The sequence below is a fragment of the Cheilinus undulatus genome, linkage group 13 (genome assembly GCF_018320785.1).
Source record: "Cheilinus undulatus linkage group 13, ASM1832078v1, whole genome shotgun sequence".
Classification (NCBI taxonomy): Eukaryota; Metazoa; Chordata; class Actinopteri; order Labriformes; family Labridae; genus Cheilinus; species Cheilinus undulatus.
Window position 1 is genome coordinate 47,229,546 of NC_054877.1, and position 22,560 is coordinate 47,252,105.

At 38.9% G+C, this 22,560-nt stretch overlaps 1 long non-coding RNA gene across 1 annotated transcript; it reads right to left on the bottom strand.

The window, feature by feature from the left end:
• Nucleotides 1–208: 208 nt before the first annotated feature.
• On the bottom strand, nucleotides 209–16,016 carry LOC121519764. The gene is made up of 4 exons (XR_005992736.1): nucleotides 15,644–16,016; nucleotides 15,420–15,554; nucleotides 7,431–7,762; nucleotides 209–572 (listed from the first exon to the last, which is right to left on the bottom strand). It is a non-coding gene; the product is annotated as an uncharacterized LOC121519764 (long non-coding RNA).
• Between the last annotated feature and the right edge of the window lie 6,544 nt (nucleotides 16,017–22,560).

Consider the following 22,560-nt stretch of genomic DNA (forward strand, 5'->3'; position numbering starts at 1 on the left):
AAGTGCCTAAAGTGGTTACAAACACATAAATCAATCAATAAAAAAAAACAAAAACAAATATGAATGTAACCACATAAAGTAGGGGTCAAAATGTTTCCTAGGGCTCTATCTTTTGCATAATTTTCACCAATTTCTGGGCGCTGCAAAAAAAAAATAATGTACTAAACTTGATGTTGGTGGTAACTCATGACTTATGACCATCTTTGATAATAATAAAAAATCCCCTTAGCATTTTTAATATGTAAAATATCTCATTCTGCTGAATGAAAATTGAACAGACGGGCATTTAAAGGGTTAAAAACACATAACATCATGGCATTGACCAAAGATTTGTTATGTCATGATCAGAGATGGAAGTGTTAAGAGAAAAAGCAAAACAAAAATGTTTTAAAGAATAATATAAATCATGAATTTTAGCATTTTTAGCTCCTCCTTCATCCTGCTTCTTAATGAATCCTTCTGCTGTCAGTGATGCCCGCTCTGCTCCGGGGTGCTGCTTCACTTCCTGCCTCAGGTAGGAACAGGAAAGGCAGGAACGTGTGCTGTCCCTGCTTTGTGCTCTCCAGATCAGCCTGTGGAAGAGCAGAGGGCATCCCAGAATAGTCACACCTTTGAATATAATATAATAACAGCAGTGAGTGCAAATCAATAACTGCTAATAAAGAAAAATATTTAAAACTGTGCTGAAAATTCATCTTTGCTCTGTCCGTCTCACACTGCATTATAAAGGACTTCTCTCCTATCTGCTCCTTCTCGGCGTTGCTCCAGAGGCTCTAGCTGCTATCAGACCTCCGTTCTGAGCAGACTCTTTCCCCCGCGGGCCCAAAAAGAAGAATAAGAATAAAAAAAACCTCCGTCTTTAACTTTAAATGAGCTGTAATGGCGTCCGGGGGCCTTTTCCCAGATCCAATATGGTCCCGCATCCTGCAGACACACGGGGGCTTTTCAATTCCCGGGGCCAAAGGTGTGGGTATTATCTGGAGATTTCATTCCCTGGGCTTAAATGGCAGAATGAAAAGTCAGGCTTAACTCACCTGCCTTTTTGTGAGCTCATTCTTCATTCAGAGTCAGGCAATCTCTAAACCAGGAGGAGGGGTATGTTTTAGTCCAGATGGAGCCTCCACTTTAGGATAAGCACAGGTGGTTTTAAGGAACCTTTTATGGGAAATCATGTCTTACATTCAGAGTTCTTTGAAAGCTGGATGGGGAAATTGTCCCAAAATAAAGAGGTTTTCTCTCTTTGGTATGTTTTTTTTTTTTAAATGAACACGACAAACATTTTAGGACAGAACAATCAAGCCACGATGACTTGGAAGAGATGGTCTGACTCTTGGCTCCCTTCAAATTGAGCCTTAGAGTGGCTCTATGTAATGGGAGCGCAATCAAGCTAACCGCCAGGACAAACAGCTCATGTTGACTCATCGCACCAAAGCAGGAGCATGAGCAGCAGCTGGAGTAATACGTGATGTTTTCAGTCTTCTCAACACTTATGGAGCACAGGCTTTGGTTAAAATAGTGACAGTAGTCAGTGTCTGGTAACAGGCCTTCACAGACATGCAGCTTACGGTCATTACCCAGAGTTCATGAGGAGATCTAAGGGTAAACTTAGAGCTTTGCCTTCCAGTTCAGCCTGCTCAGTACCACAACAGTCCAGTTCAGCGCCTGCAGAACTGCACAGGCTACACCAGTCTGCCTGTCAGTGTCAATGAGGGGTTAAGCGTGGAGATACGTGTTTGGCCAGGAGGGGTTAAGTTGGGGAACAGGTTTTTTATGACATATTTTAAAATCTGTGTGTGACCTGAATTGTAGGCATGCAAATGAGTGTTGTAAACTGGAATATAAAAGAGCACCGGTCAAAAGGTTTGGGGCACATTCTGTCATCACGACTCCGTGGTCGTGGTTGGTCTGTCCACCTGCAGGTGTCAAAATAAATCCAGAGAGTTTCTCCTTGCTGGTTGTTGTTGGTGTCTTAGTTTTATTGTCCTTTTAGAAATTCCCACCACAGCCGTAGAGATAGGGTGAGGAGTTCAGACGTCTGGAAGGAACTAAGAGTAGAACCGCTGCTCCGTCACATTGAAATCAGCCAGGTAAGGTGGTTCAGGCATCTGATCAGGATGCCTCTGAGGTGCCGTCCTGTGGGGGTCTTCCAGGCATGTCCGGCTGGTAGGAGACCTCGGGGAAGACCTAGAATGTACTGGAGGGGTAAAATGTCCTGTCTGGTCTGGGAATGCCTCGGGATCCCCCAGAAGGAGTTGGAAAGTGTTGCCGGAGAGAGGGATATCTGTGTTGACTTGCTTAGCCTGCTACCATTGGGACGCTGCCCCAGGTAGGTGGAAGATGATGAAGGATATTATCATCATATGTTATCAGAGTTGCTTGGTAGCCATACTACAGAGACTACTTCCTCTGAGCGATCTCAGCTCTGTCATTTTGTTTTAAAGCAGTGTTTGATTGTGGAGTTCACATCCATGTAAACCAGTTACCCAACCCTGCTCAACCAAAGAGCCTAGTTGTTGAAAAATACCTTTCTAAGAGCCACAATCTAAGTGGTGAAAAAATGGGTTCAAGTGGCAAGAAAAATAAGTTAGAGTTAGTAAAAAAAGTCAAAAAGTGGCAAAAATCTGGCTAAAAAAATGGGCAAGTGGGGTAAAAAAGGTATAAAATGGTGAAACTGGGTGAAAGTCACAAAAACTGAGAGAAATGGGTGAGAAGTGACAAAAATGTGTTACAGGTGGCAAAAATACCGCCACTTGGTGGCTGAGTTGCTGTCATTCCCAATGGCTTCCACTTTATTATAATACCACTGACAGTTGACTGAGGAATATTTAGGAGAAACTTGTTGCACAGGTGGCATCCTATCATAGTACCACGCTGGAATTCACTGAGCTCCTGAGAGCGAGCCATTCTTTCACAAATGTTTGTAGAAACAGTCTGCATGCCTAGGTGATGATTTTATACACCTGTGGACATGGAAGTGACTGGAACACCTGACTTACATTATTTGGATGGGCGAGTGATTACTTTTGGCAATATAGTGCATCTCTTCCTCTGCGCGTCTTGACTTTGATAATGTTCTGGGGGTCAGATGGGAAGATATGGGGGGCCTGATGTGGACCCAGGGCCTCCAGTTGAGGATCGCTGGCCTAGGTTCTCTTAGAGCTGTCTGGCATTGGTCCATATCAGTGACAACATGGAATCCCTTTAAACACAGCAATGACTACAACCTCCAAGGGGCCCACTGCCTGGGGCCTCCAGAGTATCTGGATCAGTGATACTCAACGTGTGGCTCTGGAGCCACATGTGCCTCTTTTATGTCTTCATCTGAAATAGTATTCTCTAAGAAAACCTTAAAAAGGGAAACTTTTTTGCCCTTCACCATTTTTTGCCACTTTTCATCCATTTAAGCTACCTTTTGTCATTAAATACCACATTTTTCCTACTTTTTGCCCATTTTTGCCACTTTTTTTGCAACTTTGTACCCATTTTTTGCCACTTTTATCCCATTTTTGCCCATTTTAGCTACCTTGTGCCATTAAATACCACTTTTTTTCCAGTTTTTTGCCCATTTTTGACATCCTTTATCATTTTTTTACAATTTTTGTTGCCACTTAAATCCCATTTTTGCCTTTTTCCACCATTTTTTTTCTCTGAATTTTCACTCATTTAAGATTACTTTTGTCATTAATTACCACTGTTTCCCTAGTTTTTGCCCATTTATCCTTTTTCATCACTTTTATCCTTTTGTCAATACCCTTTCACAATTTTTGTTGCCACTTTTCACCCATTAAAACTACCTGTTGCCATTGAATACCACTTTCCTCTTTCCTCTGTTTTTGCCCATTTTTTTCCCACTTTTATCCCATTGTTGGCCCTTTCCACCATTCCTTCTCCCCATTTTCACTCATTTAAGCTACCTGTTGCCATAAAAAAAAATTTTTTCCTATGTTTTGCACATTTTTGCCACTTTTATAGCAACTTTAACTCATTTTTTGCCACTTTTATCCCATTTTGCCCTTTTTAGCTACCTTTTGCCATTAAATACCACTTTTTCCCTACCTTTTGCCCATTTTTGACATGTTTCTTTGCAACTTTTAAGCCCCTTTTCACCATTTCTTCTCCCCATTTTGATCCATTTAAGCTACCATTTGCCATTAAATACTTTTTCCTATATTTTGCCCATTTTTGCCACTTTTTTTTGCCATTTTTAATTCATTTCTTGCCACTTTTTTTCCAATTGTTGCCACTTTTATCCCATTTTAGCTTCCTTTTGTCGATACCTTTTTCCCCCTATTTTTAATCCCATTTTTGCCAATTTTCACTATTTTTTGCCACTCTCACTCATTTCAGCTTCCTTTAATCATTAAATACATTTGCCACTTTTATCCAATTTTTGCCCTTTTTCACCACTTTTTACCTTTTGAAGCTACCTTTTGCCATTCAATATCACTTGTTTCCTATTTTTTGCCCAATTGTGCCACTCTTGACTGCTTTTTGCCCATTGTAGTCCTTTCCACTCATTTTTTGCTTGTATTTGCCACTTTCGGACCATTTTGTGCCACCTGTAACTAATTTTTTGTCACTTTCCTCCATTTTTGCTACTTTCTGACCCCTTACCTCCCCATTTCGCCCATTTTCACCCATTTTTGTTGCACTTTGACCATTTTTGCCACCATTTACTTACGTTTATCGCTACTTCAAGCTATTTTTTGCTACTTTTCACCACTTAGATTATGGCTCTTCCAAAGGTATTTTTCAATAATTTGGCTCTTTGGTGGAGCAGGGTTGGGTAACACTGATCTAGAGACACTGCTGCTTGTGCGTGTGTTTGGCACAAATCATAAGTTTTTATAAAATGTTATAATCTTTCTAAGAGGATATGTGAGTATTTGCATAAACCATGTGAGCTAAAATGCTTTAAAATGACTGAAAAAAGGAAGAATAAGAACTTGGCTGACGGTAACCTGAACATGAATCATGTGTTGAAATTAACTGGATAGTTGATGCTAGATTTACCACCTCAGATGGTCCAAATGTAGAATCCAATTTCTAACAAGCCACTTAATTTCAGCGTCTGCAGCTAGTTTGGCTGTCACTCCTTTTTTTTTTTTTTTTTTTTTTTAACACCCAAATCCAGCGTGGGTGGCAGGGCGAGGAGTGCACATCACATTTTCTCTTTTTTTATTTTCAATCTGACGTGTTGGAAACGACGTGTTGCTTGGTGGCTGGATGTGTGCCGAAATAATGAGTGGACCTATTAGTGAGTAAACAACAAACTCCCTGTCTGACTCTCCATCATCCATCCTTATTTTCTCTAAATCCTCTGCATACATCTTTCCATTTCCTGGACGTTTTCGTCACACATCTCCATCAGCATGGGTCTGTCTGCTCCATCCTTATTCTCCTGTCCTCTCTGTCTTTATTCAGCTCAGTTTTGATTCACTCTGCTTTATTGGCATGAATGTTGGATGAACAGTACTGCTGAATCAGTCCAATAAAAGTCATACAAAATATCTGCAACATCACAATAAATGAATCCCGCTCTCTTTTTCCCCTTTTGTCACACTCTGTCACATTTGGCTGCTTCCTCGCTCGCTCTCTGCTTCTTCCTCTCTCTCTCTTACACACACTCCCACACACACACCCACTCAGCCTCCCAGCCCTCTCAGGGTTTTTTCTCCATCACTGCTCAGATTAATCAGCAGCTTCCTGCCAGTGTCTGACAGTTTTCCCCTAGTTGGCCGGCCTCCAAATCAGACAGTGTTAGACACCGGCTCACTGTCCCGTCTGACTCTCACTTCTCTTTTTTTCTACCTATAAAAATGTCTTTTTTTTCTGAATATATTTAGGAGGTTTATGCATGCTTGTTGGGCTTTGAATTTCATGAAAACACTGAAAACGACCAATGCATTTGTTTATTTCTCACTGTCTGAATATGCATCATCATTAGGGGCTGTCTTTTCAAAGTGGATCAGTTTGTTTCCGTGCAAAGGTAAGTGGAGCTACAGTTAAAGCTTAATTTGCATTTTTATTCTCTCAGTGCCCATCATGACAAAGTGAAAACAGAATTTTAGACATTTTTCAAAGAAAACACTGCAATATCACAATGATTCACACTGCCATTTGCAGTCTTTCCAGAGATGTTGGATAAAGTTCATGTCAGGGCTCCGGCTGGGCCCCTCTAGGACATTCTCAGAGTCGGCCCTAAGCCCAGGGGTGTAGCACAGGGGGGAAAAGGGTACTGATTACCCGGGCCCACAGCAGGAAGGGGCCCGTGAGAAGCCCACTATGAAAAGTGTGTTTTTATTTAACTTTTCTTAGCATTTAGTGCAGTGTTCAACCCTGCTCAACCAAAGATCCAGGTTTCTGAAAAATACCTTTGCAAGAGCCACAATGTGGTGAAATGTGGCAATTAATATAAGTTAAAGGTGGCAAAAGTGGTCAAAAAGCTGCAACCAGTGGGAGAAAAGTGGCAAAAAAGGACAGAGTGTGGCAAAATTGGTGGGAAATGACCAAAAAATAATTTAAAGGTGGCAAAAAATGGTCAAAAAGTAGAAAAAATCCGAAAAAAAGTTAGGAAATATGGCCAATAATCAGAAAAAAATGTGGGAAAGTGGGGAAAATAAGACATTTAATTGCAAAAGGCAGCTTAAATGGGTGAAAGGTGGGAAAAAAGGGGCAAAAAGGGCAAACACCGAGAGAAAAGTGGCAATTAAGGGCAGAAAGTGGTAAAAATTGGTTAGAAAATTGCAAAAAATGATTTACAGGTGGCAAAAATGGTCCAAAAGTGGTAAAAGATGTGTGAAAAGTGACAAAAATTGGCATTTTTTTTAAAGTTTGAAAAATGGGAACTAGGTAGGAATTTAACTGCAAAAGGCAGCTTAAATGGGTAAGAAGCAACACATATAGGCAAAAATGGGCAAAAAAATTGCCAAAGCAGGATAAAAGTGTCAAAAATGGGTGAAAGGTAATAAAAGAAGTGGCTAAAATGGACTAAAAGCGGCAAACACTGAGATAAAAGTGGCAAAAAAGGGCAGAACATGGCAAAAATTGGTGGGAAGTGACCAAATAAATAAATTAAAGGTGGAAAAAAAAATGTCAAAAAGTAGCAAAAATCTGACAAAAGTTTGGAAAAATGGCCAAAAATCAGGAAAAAATGTGGGAAAGTGGGGGTAAAAAGGACATTTTTTATTGCAAAAGGCAGCTTAAAGGGGTGAAAAGTGGAAAAAAGGGGCAAACACTGATGGAAAAAGTGGCAATTAAGGGCAGAAAAAGTGGCAATTAAGGGCAGAAAAAGTGGAAATTAAGGGCAGAAAGTGGCAAAAATTGGTGAGAAGAGGCAAAAAAAAGAGTTACAGGTGGCAAAAATGGTCCAGAAGTGGCAAAAATAATGTGTGAAAAGTGACCATCTGGGTCTTGGTCTCCTCTCTTACTGGCTCTTGAGGGAGTCCTGGTTGGTCCAAACGTCTTCTATGTGAGAACTCTGGAGGCCGCTGTGCCCCTCCATCCAGATCTGTGCAACAGTCCTGTCTCTGAGCTCTGCACCTCCTTTGACCTCATGGCTTGGTTTCTGCTCTGGTATAATTGTCAGCTGAGAGTCCTATAGAGAGGTGAGTGCCTATTTAAATCACGTCCAATTAGTTTAATTTGCCACAGGTGGACTCCAGTCGAGGTGCAGAGGGTGGTAGAGGTGGTGTAGTGATTCATAAGTGGCAGCCTGAGTGAAGTTATCCACTGAGTTAGTCTGGATCTGGCCCAGGGGTCACTGTTTGAGGAACACAGATTGAGGGGTATTTAGTCCAAGTTCATGAAATTCATATGACTTAAAGGGATATTTCAGTATTTTTGAAGTTGGGTCATTTTTACATAAAACTTGTTAAACTACATTGATAAAATGTTCCCATTTATAGCCATTATGCTGCGGGGCTCTCTGAGCAAGTAACAATCACAATGGCTAATGCCACTACTATAGCCAAGCACCTCATACAACCTAACTTCAAAAACCCTGAAATATCCCTTTAATGAAGACTTCCAAGTTTACATGTTTTAAACGCCCATTTTTGTGGAACCAACACGAGGATTGGACTTTTCCTGACTGGGTGTAAATACTCGATAGTCTGCCTGCCTGCCTTCAGTGAGTCAGCGTGTCCCTGCAGAATCACTTTAATTCAGTCCAGAGGGACCAATGTCTGCTGCAGCGTGGCTGTCTCTCACCTCTCAGCCTGTAGATCATTTACAGCGGCGTTAGTCAACCCCGCTCAACCAAAATGAAAAATGAAAAATACCTTTGCAAGAGCCACAATGTAAGTGGGGAAAAAATGGGTTAAAGTGGCAATAAAAATACTTTAGAGCTGGTAAAAAAGGTCAAAAGGCAGCAAAAATGTGGCTAAAAAATGGGTGAGTGGGGTAAAATAGGAATAAAATGGTAAACCTGGGTGAAAAGTCACAAAAACAGAGAGAAAAGTGGCAGACATGGGTGAGAAGTGACAAAAAATGTGTTACAGGTGGCAAAAATGGTCATAAAGCAGCAAACAAGGTGGCAAAATATGAGTGAAAATTGTTTAAAATGGGCAAAAAGCAGCAAAAACTTGGGAGAAATGTGCTAAAAAGGGAAAAAGTGACATTCACTGGCAAGGGGCAGCTTAAGTGAGAGGGAGCTGGATGCATCAGAGAACCACTTCACATTTGAAATCGGACGAGCGCCGCCATATCTCGTCTTCTGATACTGGAAGTCACTTAAACTGAACGTCTTCTTCGTTGTTTTCTTCGTGCATCGCCGCCATGTTAACAGAGGCAAGTCTGCCACATAAGGAAATATAAGTAGACCAAAAATACGTGACTTTTCAGACTAACAAGCACAGAGATTACATAACATTAATTTTACTAAATCGATTTATGATCCAAATTCAAGTGTCACTTTGCACGGACATAATATGTGACAGGAGATTGGCTGGCTGGACGCTGATGTCGCCGCCATGTTGCCAGAGGCAAGTCCACTACATCATTTAATACAGTAGACAAGGACTGTGCACGTTTTTGGAATAAAAAGCACAAACGACAAGATTATATGGATTTTAATGAATCATTAAATAAATGATACATATAAAGAAAATAACTGACAGTGAAATATAAGTTTATATAAAAAAGATATAAATCATTTTTCGTGTAGTCTATTTTGGCGAAGTGGTCCGGCACAATAAACGCTGAACCAGAAGTAGCGACTTGCCTCTGGCAACATTTTTTCAAAGTTTTTTTTCAAAGCCTCTGCCTTTTCCCAAACGTTTCCTATAGAACAACATTACTCAACCCTGCTCAACCAAAAATTGGTGAGAAATACATTTGCAAGAGCCACAATCTAAGTGGTGAATAGTGGCAATTAAAATAAGTTAAATGTGGCAAAAATGGTCAAAAAGCAGCAAACACTGGGAGAAAAGTGCCAAAAATGGGTGGGAGGTGACCAAATAATGAGTTAAAAGTGGCAAAAACATTGCAAAAAATGAGTGAAAAGTGTCTGATGTTGGCAAAAATCAGAAAAAATGTGGGAAAAATGGGCAAAAAGCATGAAAGAGAGGCAAAATGGGACATTAGTGGCATTTAATTGCAAAAGGCAGCCCAAATGGGCAAAAGGTGGAAAATTGGGCAAAAAATTGCAAAAAGCTGGAAAAAGTGTCCAAAATGCGCTAAAAGCAGTAAAAATTCAATTAAAGTAGCAAAAAAAAAAAAATGCAAATAAGGGCAATGGAAATATGCAGACAACAATAGAGGTTGACATTTAAAGCCTACTGTGTAAGTGTGGGAAACAAACTGATTAATGTGACTTGCAATGGATAATTTCTGAGGTAGAATTTTCCTTTTTAAGGTTTTCTGGGGAATAATATTTAATATAAAGACATAAAAGAGTGACAAATCATCACAGATGAGCCACATGTGGCTCCAGAGCCACAGGTTGGGTATCACTGCTATAGAAGCTTTCTCAGATGGATGTGTGAAACAAATCCATCTGGCGTGTCAGGTTAGTGACTTCAGATGTTAGAAGACGAGATGTGGCGGTGATTTTCCGACGTTTGGTGTGAAGTGGAGGTCCTCAGATGCATCCAGGTACTCTTGGCTTAAATGGGGAAATAGGGGAAAATTCAAATCGCAAAAAGCAGGATAATAGAGGCAAAAAGTGGGAAAACATGGTAAAAATGGGATAAGAGTGGCAAAAAAGTGGCAGAAAGTGGCAAAAATGGGCTAAAAGCAGCAAAAAGTGATTAAAAGTGGCAAAAAAAGCAAATAAGGGCAATGAAGACAGAGACAACAAATAAAGTTGACAATGAACTGATTAATGCTACTTACAGTGGATAATTTCTGGTGTCAAAGTTTCCATTTTTAAAGGTTTTCTGGGGGAATAATATTTCAAATTAAGACATAAAAGAGCCGCCAATCATAACAAAAGAGCCACAGGTTGAGTATCACTGATTTAGAGGAACTGTCTGGATGTTAACAACCTTACAATCCCCCCAGAATAAAAATCTGAACTGGATTCTTTGTTTTCGTCTAGCCAGACTCCATCCTCTCAGTATTTACCTAATCAAAGTGAAAAACGGCACCTGAGGGCATGTGGAATCACTGCGACACCATAATAATAATCAAAAAAACACGTTCTAAACCTTTAAGACTAGTCAGACAACCTCCAGTTAAGTGATTACTCTTAAACTCTCCTATTCAGTCATCATAGAGGCTTTAAATTAATTTTATACTCTGTTTTGTCTCCTCCTTGCTGCCCGACTCTCATTTCCTGCCTTTCTTTACCTCCCTCTCTCTCCCCTACAGATTTCCACTCTGACTTTTACTCCCTCTTCCTCTAAATTGATATTTCCCTCCCTCTCTCTCTTTAATTTGGTCTCACATTACGGCGGCCGAGAAGAAAGTTAATTACGCAGCATTTTGAATTATGAATTGCGATACAGTTTAGTAACATATTGCCTCATTTCTCACGGCAGGGGGAAGCTGTGAGGAGATTTTTCACAGTTACTTTGCAGGTATCAGAGGTGCCATGTTCGCTGGGATCTCTCATATGAGCTGAATTTTATATTAACTTGATATCATCTTAGTGAAAGCCAACGTGACAGATGACGGACTCCATTCCTACACGCAATTTCTATATGAATTAAATATGGGCTGAAAATGGCCAACCCAAAGTTAATGTTTCCTTCTTAGTAGTTCAGTGTAATGTAGATGTCATGAATGTCAGCTGTTAGAGGAGTAACAAGAGAGTGTGAGTCTATTTCTAAGCTCGCAGAGTTCTACGGGAAATTTAAATTCATCTGATAATTAAATAACAGCATCATTTTCAACCTGACGGGGATTTGCACCAAGAAGCTAACCTGACCTGCCAGATAGACTGTTTTACTGCACGGATATATTTCACATTCACGTGGAAAAGCTCCCATAGAAAGTGTTTGGGAAGGGTAGGACTTTTAAAAAAAATTGTCAGAAGGTGATTGGACAAGCATTCTGTCAGTCACATTCATGAAGGGCCAATCAGAGCGACAAGAATAAACAAGGAAGTAGCTTAGCTTCAGTGCTAACCTAAGTTATACAGCAGCCACTCCACAACCCATTTTGACACTTATCACCAGTTTTTGCCAGTCTCAGACCCCTTTTCACCACTTTATCTGGCCATTTTTGTAACATTTCTGCCAGTCTAAACCCAGTTTTTTTAAAACACTTTTTTTACACATTAACTAATAATGGCTGACAAGTGATTTTTTTTTCAAACAGATCAAATGTTAAGTCATTCTACAACTATTTATCTAATCTATCTAATATCGTTGTTTTTGTGGTGGGTTTAACAGCTGTAGACATTTAAAGCCAAAAGATACCCTTAAAATCACAACATCTTTTCCTCCTTTTCTGAATATAATGATCTTCTGGGGGTCAGATAGGAAGCTTTGGGGGGCCTGATATGGCCCCCCAAAGCCAGTTGGGGGGCCATATCAGTTGATCAGCCAGTTGATGGTCTGTGTTACACAGGCTAGTGCTGTTAGTGGTGGAGCATGTCGGTGGGTGAAATTCATGCCAAAAAGCATGCTGAGAGATGTGCAAAATTATCTCTGCCAGGCCAGATTAACCATTAGGTCAGTGTTACTTAACCCTGCTCAACCAAAGAGCCAAATTGTTGAAAAACACCTTTGCAAGAGCCACAATGTGAAAAGTGGCAAAAAACAGCCTGAAGTAGCAATAACATTAAGTTAAAGCTTGCAAAAATTATCAAAAAGCAACAAAAATGGGTGAAAAGGGTGGTACAAATGGGAGGAAAAAGTAGAAAAAGGGTCAGAAGTAGCAAAAATGGATGATTGACAAAAAAAATTAGATATAGTCGGCATGAAATTGTGCACAAGTGCAAAAACATGTCAAAAAAATAAGTGAAAAGTGACTAGAGTGGGCAAATAGCAGTCAAGAGTGGTAAAAATGGGCAAAAAATAGGAAACAAGTGGTATTTAATGGCAAAAGGTAGATGAAATGGGTGAAAAGTGGTGAAAAGAAGTAGCAAAATGGGTGAAAAAGAGGACACAAGTGGTATTTAGTAGCAAAAAGGAGCTGAAATGGGTGAAAAGTGGTGAAAAAATGGTGAGAAAGGGCAAACATGGGATTAGAGTGGAAAAAAGAAGTGGCTAAAAGGGGCAAAAACTAGGAAAAAAGTGGTATTCAATGACAAAACGTAGCTTAATGGGGTGAAAATGGGGAGAAAATTGTGAAAAAAGGCAAAAATGGGATTGAAGTGGCAAAAAAATCATCAAAATGAACAAAAAAAGTAGGGAAAAGGGTGGTATTTCATGGCAAAAGGTAGCTTAAATGGGATAAAAGTGGCAAAAAGGGCAAAAATGGGATAAAAGTGGTAAAAAGTAGTGGCTAAAATGGGCAAAAACTAGGAAAAAGGTGGTATTTATTGACTAAGTGTAGCTTAAACGGGTGCAAATGGAGAGAAAAATGGGGACAAAAGGCAACAATGGGATAAAAGTGGCAAAAACGTGTCAAAAAAATAAGTGAAAAGTGACTAAAATGTGCAAATAGCATGCAAGAGTGGAAAAAATGGGCAAAAAATAGGAAACAAGTGGTGTTTATTGGCAAAAGGTAGATGAAATGGGTGAAAAGTGGTGAAAAAGAGCAAAAATTGGATAAAAGTGGCTATAAGAAGTAGCAAAATGGGTGACAAAGAGGACACAAGTGGTATTTAGTGGCAAAAAGGAGCTTAAATGGTGGAAAGTTTTGAAAAAATGGTGAGAAAGGGCAAAGATGAGATAAGAGTGGAAAGAAGAAGTGGATAAATGGGCAAAAACAAGGAAACAAGTGGTATTCGATGACAAATGTTAGCTTAATTGGGTGAAAATGGGGAGAAAAATTGAGAAAAGGGCAAAAATGGGATAAAAGTGGCCAAAAAAATGGGCAAAAATTTGAAAAAGGAGCAAAATTGGGCTAAAAGTAGGAAAAAAGCAGCATTTAATGGCAAAAGGTGGCTTAAATGGGTGAAATGAGGCAAAAAATGGTGAAAAGGGCAAAAAAGTTTCCCCTTTTTAAGGTTTTCTGGGGGAGAATGTTTAAGATTAAGACATAAAAGAGCCACAAATAATCACTAAAGAGCCACATGTGGCTCTAGAAACACACGCTGAGTATCACTGAATTAGGGCAACTAGGCCCTGCCCAGGGGAATGCACCAAAGGAGAGGAAGATCACAGAAAACCGATACACAAACTTTCTTCTAGTTGTTCTCAGAGTTGGATTTAAGAAAATATGGTTTTTGCGTTTCGTGGTGGTGGTAAAGGAGCATCAGATTTTGCTGCAAAGGCCGTAACGAGCTCAGTAGCCTCTGCAGCACGAACACAACCCTGTAGCCCGCCATCACTGTTTTGGTCAGACCCGCGCAGGCGCCTTAAGGGAGATACGCTATGTGTGATGTAATCGTTTCAAGAAAGATGAGGATAGCCGTCCACACGGAGATGAAACGGTAGTTGTTTATGGATTTATGTACTCTGGGACCTGTTTTCAAAAAGTATCCTTTACAGTCACCTAAAACACCGTTTCCGTGTGGATGAAACGCCGATCCGACATAAAACTTTTACGTATACTCTGAATTCGTTTCTGTGTGGACGGGGCCTTTGTCAGCTCCTTTCTCATTTGTAGATGAGACATTTTCGTGGACTGTTTAGTTTTGTGTTGTAACATTATTCTTCCCATCATGATAAGGCAGCAGTGATTTTTCAGTCTGCCTTTTCTTAGCACATTTGCATTTCATTCTCAAGGCAGCCGTACAATTTAAAGATCGAAATACGTTTTTAAAAATGTGGGGGGTACTACAGAGCCCGGGAGGTGACATGAACTTTTTTTTTTTTAATGCACGTGCGATTTAGTATCTCGCACATGCAATTTAGTATCTTGCATGTTCAATTTAGTATCTCTTACATGCTATTTGTTATCTCACACGTGCGTTTTATTCGTATCTTGTACGTGCGATTTCACAGTATCTTAAATGCGAATAAATCATACGTACGAGATACTAAATCACACATACGAGATACTAAATCACACGTACAAGATACTAAATCACACGTACGAGATACTAAATCACACGTACAAGATACTAAATCGCACATGCATAAGATACCGTAAGATACTGCAAAAGTTCGCCTTTTTTGGAAAGAAGAAGCCTCCCTTCCCTGAGACCAGAGAAGTAAAGTTTGCTGATGATACTTAAGATTCCAACCTTCCAAAATCTGAGCAAAAAGACCAAAACAGTCTTCATTGATAAGATAAACTACTAGTTGGAAAGATAAAGGGTTACTTGTGGTCGTTTAAACCTCCAAAGATCATATTTTCAGTCAGTTTTTGACCCTCATGCTTACAGTTCAATGTTCAATCACATAAACTCTCTACAGTCTTCAGTCCATATTCAATTTGTACACATTATCACAAAGATGTAAACGCCTTCTAGTAAATATAAGTACGGATTTGTGTGGAGATCACACTCCACATTTACACACCATACTGTTCCTGACCTCCCCTCCCTCCCCCTCCATCTCCCCCCAGTCATTTACATTTATATTGAATTAGAAGCCGTGGTGGAGAGCGAGTGGAGGCAGCCGAGACTGATTATAATGGGAGATTACGGGCCGACTGCACCACCATTATGTCGTGTAATTACAAAGAGAGAGAGAGAGAGAGGAGGATGGGGCCCTCGGATGCCCAGATGTCAGGATCTATTTCATTTAGGGGAAATAATGTCTCTCTGCTTTCCCCTCCACCTATTCTACCTGTAAATATTACAGAGAGCCCCGTTCTGGCCTCTTCTCCACGCCCGCTTTTATGGGTCACTATTTATTGGAGACAAATATCAAACAAGGCGTTAAGGAGGATGTGTGGGTCCCCAACAGGCGATTTACCGCTGTCTCGATGCGCTTTATGGCTTCATTTGACTGCCATCGATCTGGTGTCGTAATGCTGGTAGGATTAGCGGTCATGTAGTCAGGAGAGAACTAATGGGTTCAGTGTAATGTAGAGCATCTGCAGGGTTTCTCCTGATAACAGAGGAAGACACTTTCAGGTATTATGAAGGAGTGGTTATAGCAGTGTTACTCAACCAAAGAGCCAAATTATTGAAAAATACCTTTGCAAGAGCCACAATTTAAGTGGTGAAAAGAGGCAAAAACAGCTTGAAGTAGCAGAAAAATAAGTTAAAGTCGGCAAAAATGGTGAAAATGGCAAAAATGGGATAAAAGTAGCAAAAAGAAGTGGCTGAAATGGGCAAGAACTAGAAGAAAAACTGTATCTAATGACTAAACATTGCTCAAATGAGTGAAAAGTGACAAAAAATGATGAAAAAGGGCAAAATGAGATTAGAAAATGGGGGAAAGGGTATTTATTGACAGAAGGTAGCTAAAATGGGCAAAAATTGGATAAAAGTGGCAACAATTGGGGAAAAAAAGTGGCAAGAAATGAATTAAAAATGGCAAAAAAGTGGCAAAAATGGACAAAATATAGGAAAAAGTGGTATTTAATGGCAAAAGGTAGCTTAAATGGATAAAAAATGGGGTGAAGAAATAGTGAAAAAGGGCAAAAATGGGATAAAAGCGGCAAAAAATGAGTGAAAATGACTAAAATTGGCAAAAAGCAGTCAAGAGTGGACAAAAAAATGGGTAAAAAATAGGAAACAAGTGGTATTTAATGGCAAGAAGTAGCTTAAATTGGTAAAAATAGGGAGAAAAGATGTGGAAAAAGGGCAAAAATGGGTTAAAAGTGGCAAAAAATTGATAAAAAGTTGCAAAAAAGTGTCAAAAATGGGCAAAAAACTTGGGAAAAAAGTGGTACTTAATGGCAAAAGGTAGCTTAAAAGGGCAAAATGAGATAAAAGTGGCAAGAAATGAGTTAGAAATGCAATAAAAGTGGCAAAAATGTGCAAAACATAGGGAAAAAATTGTATATTATGGCAACATGTTGCTTAAATAAGTAACAATGGGGAGAAGAAATTGTGAAAAGGGCCAAAAATGGCATAAAAGTGGGGGAATATGGGGAAAAAGTTGTAAAAAGTGGCAAAAACAGGCAAAAAACAGGGAAAAAACATGTTATTTAAGGACTAAAGGAAGCTTAAATGGGCTAAAAGTAGCTTAAATGGGTAAAAATGGCAAAAATTGCATAAAAGTAGCAAAAAAGAAGTGGCTGAAATGGACAAGAACAAGGAAAAAAGTGGTACTAATGACTAAAGGTTACTCAAATGAGCGAAACGTGGCAAAAAAATGATGAAAAAGGGCAAAAAACTTGGGAATAGCAAATGGGGGGGGTATTTATTGACAGAAGGTAGCTAAAATGGGCGAAAATGGGAAAAAAATGGCAACAATTGGGGAAAAAAAGTGGCAAGAAATGAATTTTAAAAAATAAAAAAGTGGTATTTAATGGCAAAAAAGGTAGCTTAAATGGATGAAAATGGGGAGAAAAAATGGTGAAAAGAGACAAAAATGGGATTATACTGGCCTCAGTCTTCGTGCTTGAAAAAGCTTATCCAGCTAGCTAAACAATCAATATGAGAAGACTCTCAGACCGAAGACGTTGCGTCATCTTTGAGCTTTCTGAGGGACTTGACTGTGAAACTGTAATACAAATAATACAGAAATAGCAATAAATGTAGGCTCTTCGACATCATTTTACAACCAAATTCTCATCATACAAAATAAGGTAAGTATTTACAATGTACACAATCATTCTCACACAATGCACATGAACAAATATACCACAGAAGTACTAAAGAAATGCTTACGTATGCATAAAACAACAGAGTCCTGCACACTGTCTAGGCTAATGATACAAGCTAACTCCAAATGAACACATCTGTCTTATTTTAAGTTTTTCTGTATACATACATAAAATGTTAGTCTTTAGTAATGAGAAAATCGATAAACATCATTAAACTTACGGATATGGCCTTCGATAGCTTCAGTTAACAGAAAATATTCCTTCCTCCGGACACAGAAGAGGAGACTGCACAGCAGCACTGACCATGTGCTCTTTTAGCATTAATGGAAGCCTTAACTTAAAACTACAGCTGCATTGTTACTCTGTGCCACTAGGCGGCAGTGTTACACTAAGAAAACATAAAAAAGACTGATTCATCTGTTAGGACATGGCACAGTCCATGACAGGGATCAAAGTGGGAAAAAATGGGGAAAAAGTTGTAAATAAAAGTTTCAAAAACAGACAAAAAAGAGGAAAAAAGTGACCAAGGGTTGCTGAAATGGGTAAAAATGGAGAGAAAAAATGGTGGAAAAAGGCAAAAATGGATGCATTTGTACATTTGTTGAATTAATTTGATATAAATCCCTAGAAAAAGAACTCACTGATGTTATAAATCAACTTAACTGTCTCAGTGGCACATATATGCAGAACAGAGGAACTTCCTAATTCAGAGCAGAAACAAATTTGTGCTTCAGGAGGCGATCTTTTTAACAGGAAGCTGGAATAAATAAACGTAATTCTCTATTCATTCTGTCAATGAAAAGTCATCCTCCTCCTCTTCAGCCCATATTTACTGGAGTTTATTTTCAGTAGCAAAGCTGTTGAGTACAGTTGGATTGTAGAAGAGAGGGTCGCGCTGTTATGTTCATTTGTTTAAATGAAAACAAATAAATCTCGGTTATAATTGTCTGGGGTTTGTTTTCTGCATCTCACAGGTCATAGGTCACTCTCAGGAAGTTTGTGCATCACACCACCCACAGCTTTCTTACCAACTGCGTGAAACCATCACAGCAGTATAGAAGATCAACAATGGGCACTCCATTTTTATCAGTCAAACAAGCAGCTTTCTTTGTTCACCAGTTCCCCCAGTTATATATCAGCATCAACCCCATAGAGCACCGCTGGGATGAATTAGAGCAGAGCTAATTGCTAGCACCAATGCTACTGACCACACACACATGCACTGATATCACCAATAGACTGTCAGGGGTCCAGACAGTTCTGTGGGCGGAGCCTGCCCATAGCTGATTGGTTGGTACTCTAATGGCTCAGCCCTGTGGCGACCAATCCTGAGTGTACCACACCTCTCACCCAATCACAGCAGAGATCAGCTCCACCTGATAATGAATGGATGGACATGCTGGGACTCAGGTTTTAACTCCTGGAGTTTTCAGAAGCTGTCCATAAGATGGCGGCACTGACCAGTCATGATTCAGATGTTAGAGAGCAGTGATGCTCAACCTGTGGCTCTGGAGCCACATGTGGCTCATCTGTGGCTCTTTTATGTCTTCATTTGAAATATTATTCACATAGAAAACCTTTAAAAAGAAAATTTTACCTCAGAAATTGTCCTTAAGCATTTGTTTCCCACACTTACACAGTAGGCTTTAACTGTCAACCTCTGTTGTTGTCTGCATATTTCCATTGCCCTTATTTGCATTTTTTTTGCTACTTTAATTCCATCTTTACTGCTTTTAGCCCATTTTTAACACTTTTATCCAGCTTTTTGCATTTTTTTGGCCTTTTTCACCTTTTCTGTCACTTTTTGCCCATTTAAGCTGACTTTGGCAATTAAATGCCACTAATTTCCCATTTTGCCACTCTTTCATGCTACTTCTTGCCCATTTTTCCCACCTTTTTTTTAATTTATTTTTGCCCATTTAGTCACTTTTCACTAGTTTTTCTCCATGTTTTGCCACTTTTAGATCATTTTTGCCACTTTTCTCCCAGTGGTTGCCGTTTTAAGCCCATTTTTGCCACTTCTTTGTGTCACTTTCTCCCCTTTTTGACATGTTTATCCAGCTTTTTGAAAGTTTTGCCCCTCTTTGTAACTTCTCGCCTATTTAAATGTCACTTTTTGCCTATTTTTCCTGCCTTTTTTTTTTTAAATTTTTGCCCATTTTGGTCACTACCCACCCATGTTTTGCCACTTTCGGCCCTTTGTTGCCACTTCTTCCCAGTGTTTGTGCTTAAAGCCAATTTTTGCCACTTCTCTTTGTCACTTTTTTCCTGCTTTTTGCAATTTTTGCCCCGCTTTGCCACTTCTCACCCATTTCAGCTGCCTTTTGCAATTAAATGCCACGTTTGCCCAGGTTTCCTGCCTTTTTTTAAATTTTTGCCCATTTAATCACTCTTGACTCATTTTTCCACCTTTTTGCCACTGTTGGACCATTTTTGCCACCTGTAACTCAATTATTTCCACCTTTCACCTATTTTGCCACCTTTTTCCCAGTGTTCGCCACTTTCAGCCCATTTTGGCCACTTCTTTAAGTCACTTTTCTCCCCTTTTTGACACTTTTTTTCCTGCTTTTTGCCATTTTTGCCCCGTTTTGCCACTTCTCATCCAATTAAGCTGCCTTTTGCAATTAAATGCCACTTTTTGCCCATTTTCCCCATGTTTTTTTTCAGATTTTTGCCATTTTTGTCACTTTGCACTCATTCTTCTCCACCTTTTTGCCACTTTTGGACCATTTTTGCCATCTTTAACTCATTTTTTTCCCCCACATTGCCACTTTTCTCCCAGTGTTTGCCACTTTAAGCCTATTTTTACCACTTCTTTTTGTCACTTTTCGCCCATTATTGACACTTTTATCCTGCTTTTGCAATTTTTGCCACTTTTTGCCCATTTTTCCCACCTTTTTCTTTTTTTTGTCCATTTTGGTCACTTTTCACTCGTTTTAGCCACTTTTATCTCATCTGGTCACCTCTCACCTATTTTCGCTACATTTATCTTATCATTATAGCCACTTTTCACCATTGTGGCTCTTGTAAATGTAATTTTCAACAGTTCGGCTCTTTGGTTGAGCAGGTTGAGTGACGCTGGTATAGAGACTCATTGGTGAAGTACTCGGGCAGTGGTGTAATGTGTTGTAAGTCAAATAAGTTAAATGAAGGGGGGAAAAATCTAAATCTCAACAACGTTTGCCATTTCATGGAGCATATGTGACAGCAGCTGCATACTTCTGCATTTTTAATCGGCAGAATATTTATGCCAGTTAGATATTATTGTTTGAAATTGTCACCTTCCAGATGTTTTACCCTCCAGAGAAAAGCTCTGAAATGAAGGTTACATACTTATTGTGTTAAATCAGCAGTAAATGTTTGGATCCTGTCTGTTTGAGGTGTAATAAAACACCCATGAGAGCTCTAAACCCATTACACCAGTTTACTTAGATATCTGAGGTGAAAGTGTGTGGAGTCTGAAGGCTCTGTTATCATCACACAGACATAAAGGTTCATGATAAGCCAGCATCAGTGCAGGCCTGACGAGACTGGACAACAGCCCCACCTAGTGTTCATTCAAAGCACCGTGGATTTATGATGTGTGCTGACATTTAGTGTGACATATCCTCCAGTAAATATCCAGTAATGGTTGTATTCATTCGTTAGCAGCCTGGGCGAGGATGTATTTGCATATGTAGGAGCTCTGAGTGAATATCCATTTAACTGTGAGGAAGCATGTGAACAGGAGATTATTGAGGCACTGATGTCGATGTCATTTATGCAGAAAGACTGTAAATATGTGCTAATGGGCGCAGATGAGGATGGCTTGGCTGTATGGCAACAATAAACATGGATGGATGGATGGAAGGGTGCGTGTAAAGGAATTTAGTCATTTTAAAGCAGCAAACAGACAAAACAAGAAAAATGTAAACTTCTCCAGAGTCTAACCTCCTCAGACCGGAGAGTTTGTTTGGTACTTATTTCACATAAACAGGACAGCTCAGCCTCGTCTCAAACAGGAAGTGGGTTTGTTCAGAAATGATGTCCTGTTTCTGCAGTTGTGATTTTTTTGAATCGTCCTTTCCAAAATCCACATTTTTAAAAGAAATTACTCTGTGGAAATTTCTTATATACACGAAAACATGAGGTAAAAAGCACAAAAAAATTCAGCAAATGTTTCAGTCAATCTTTTATCATAAAACCTAAACATCCCAATAAAAAAGAAATGAATGTGATTCCCCAAAACTTTGAGGCAAATTCCCTATATTTCAAAGTAAATTCCTCCTAAAACTTCTTATCACATTCCCCAGAATTTACAAACACATTCCCCAAATTCCCATGAAAAGGCTTGAAATGTAAAAGACCCCCCCCCCACCCAATTCCCAATTAAATTCCCATAAATTAACATATAGATATCCCAAAATTTCAAAGTAAATCCCCTAAAATATATCAAATACCAAAATTCCAAGCAAATTCTCCAAAAGAATTCAGTATAAATTCCAAATAAATTTGCAAGTAAATAAAAGAGAAATTACTTTGAAAATGCAAATAAAAAAAAGAAAAAGAAAAAGAAAAAGAAGAGAAAGAAAAAGCAAAGAAAGAAAAATGAATCAAAGCAAATTCCCCCAAATTTCCATGACACTCCCCTCAAAATATTCCCCAAAAAATTATGAATTAAGATTTAAGCGTTTCAAAACAAATCCCCCAAAAAAATAAAAAAATCAAATAAAAAAAAAAATTACAAATTAATTTCCCAAATTTGCATGAAAAATGCCTGAAAATGTGGAAATAAAATACACAAATAATAGAAACAAAAAAAAAGCAAAGTTCTGTCAAGACATTCACAAAAATACTCCAAAATGTGCAAAAAAATGTCTAGTTACTACAAAAATTCTTGAAAATGTCCAAATTTTGATCAATCAATCAATCAATCAATCAATCAATCAGTTGGTCAATCAATTAATCAATTAATTTTTTTATAAAAATTATTCAAAATATTTAGGTAAATTCTTTAAAACATCCTAACATATTACCTTTTTTTTTCTTATTTTATTTTATTTTTTTAAGCACTTTGAAACATTTAAAGCAACTTACCTCAATATCAGTGGACATTCTGGACATTTATCTCTGAGCTAAATCGCCGATTATTTATATGTAAGAAAGCTAAGACGTCATTTCCTCAATGTTCATACAGAGTCTAAGGCGGTTAAGATAAAATTGCTCCATAAATCAACAACTAAAAAGGTAAAATAAATAAATAAATAAACCCTCGGCCGTCATAATTATTCTTAAAATTATTGTCAATGTTGCTAAATGTAAATAAAGTTATGCATTGTTGGAATTAGCAGAGCCGTG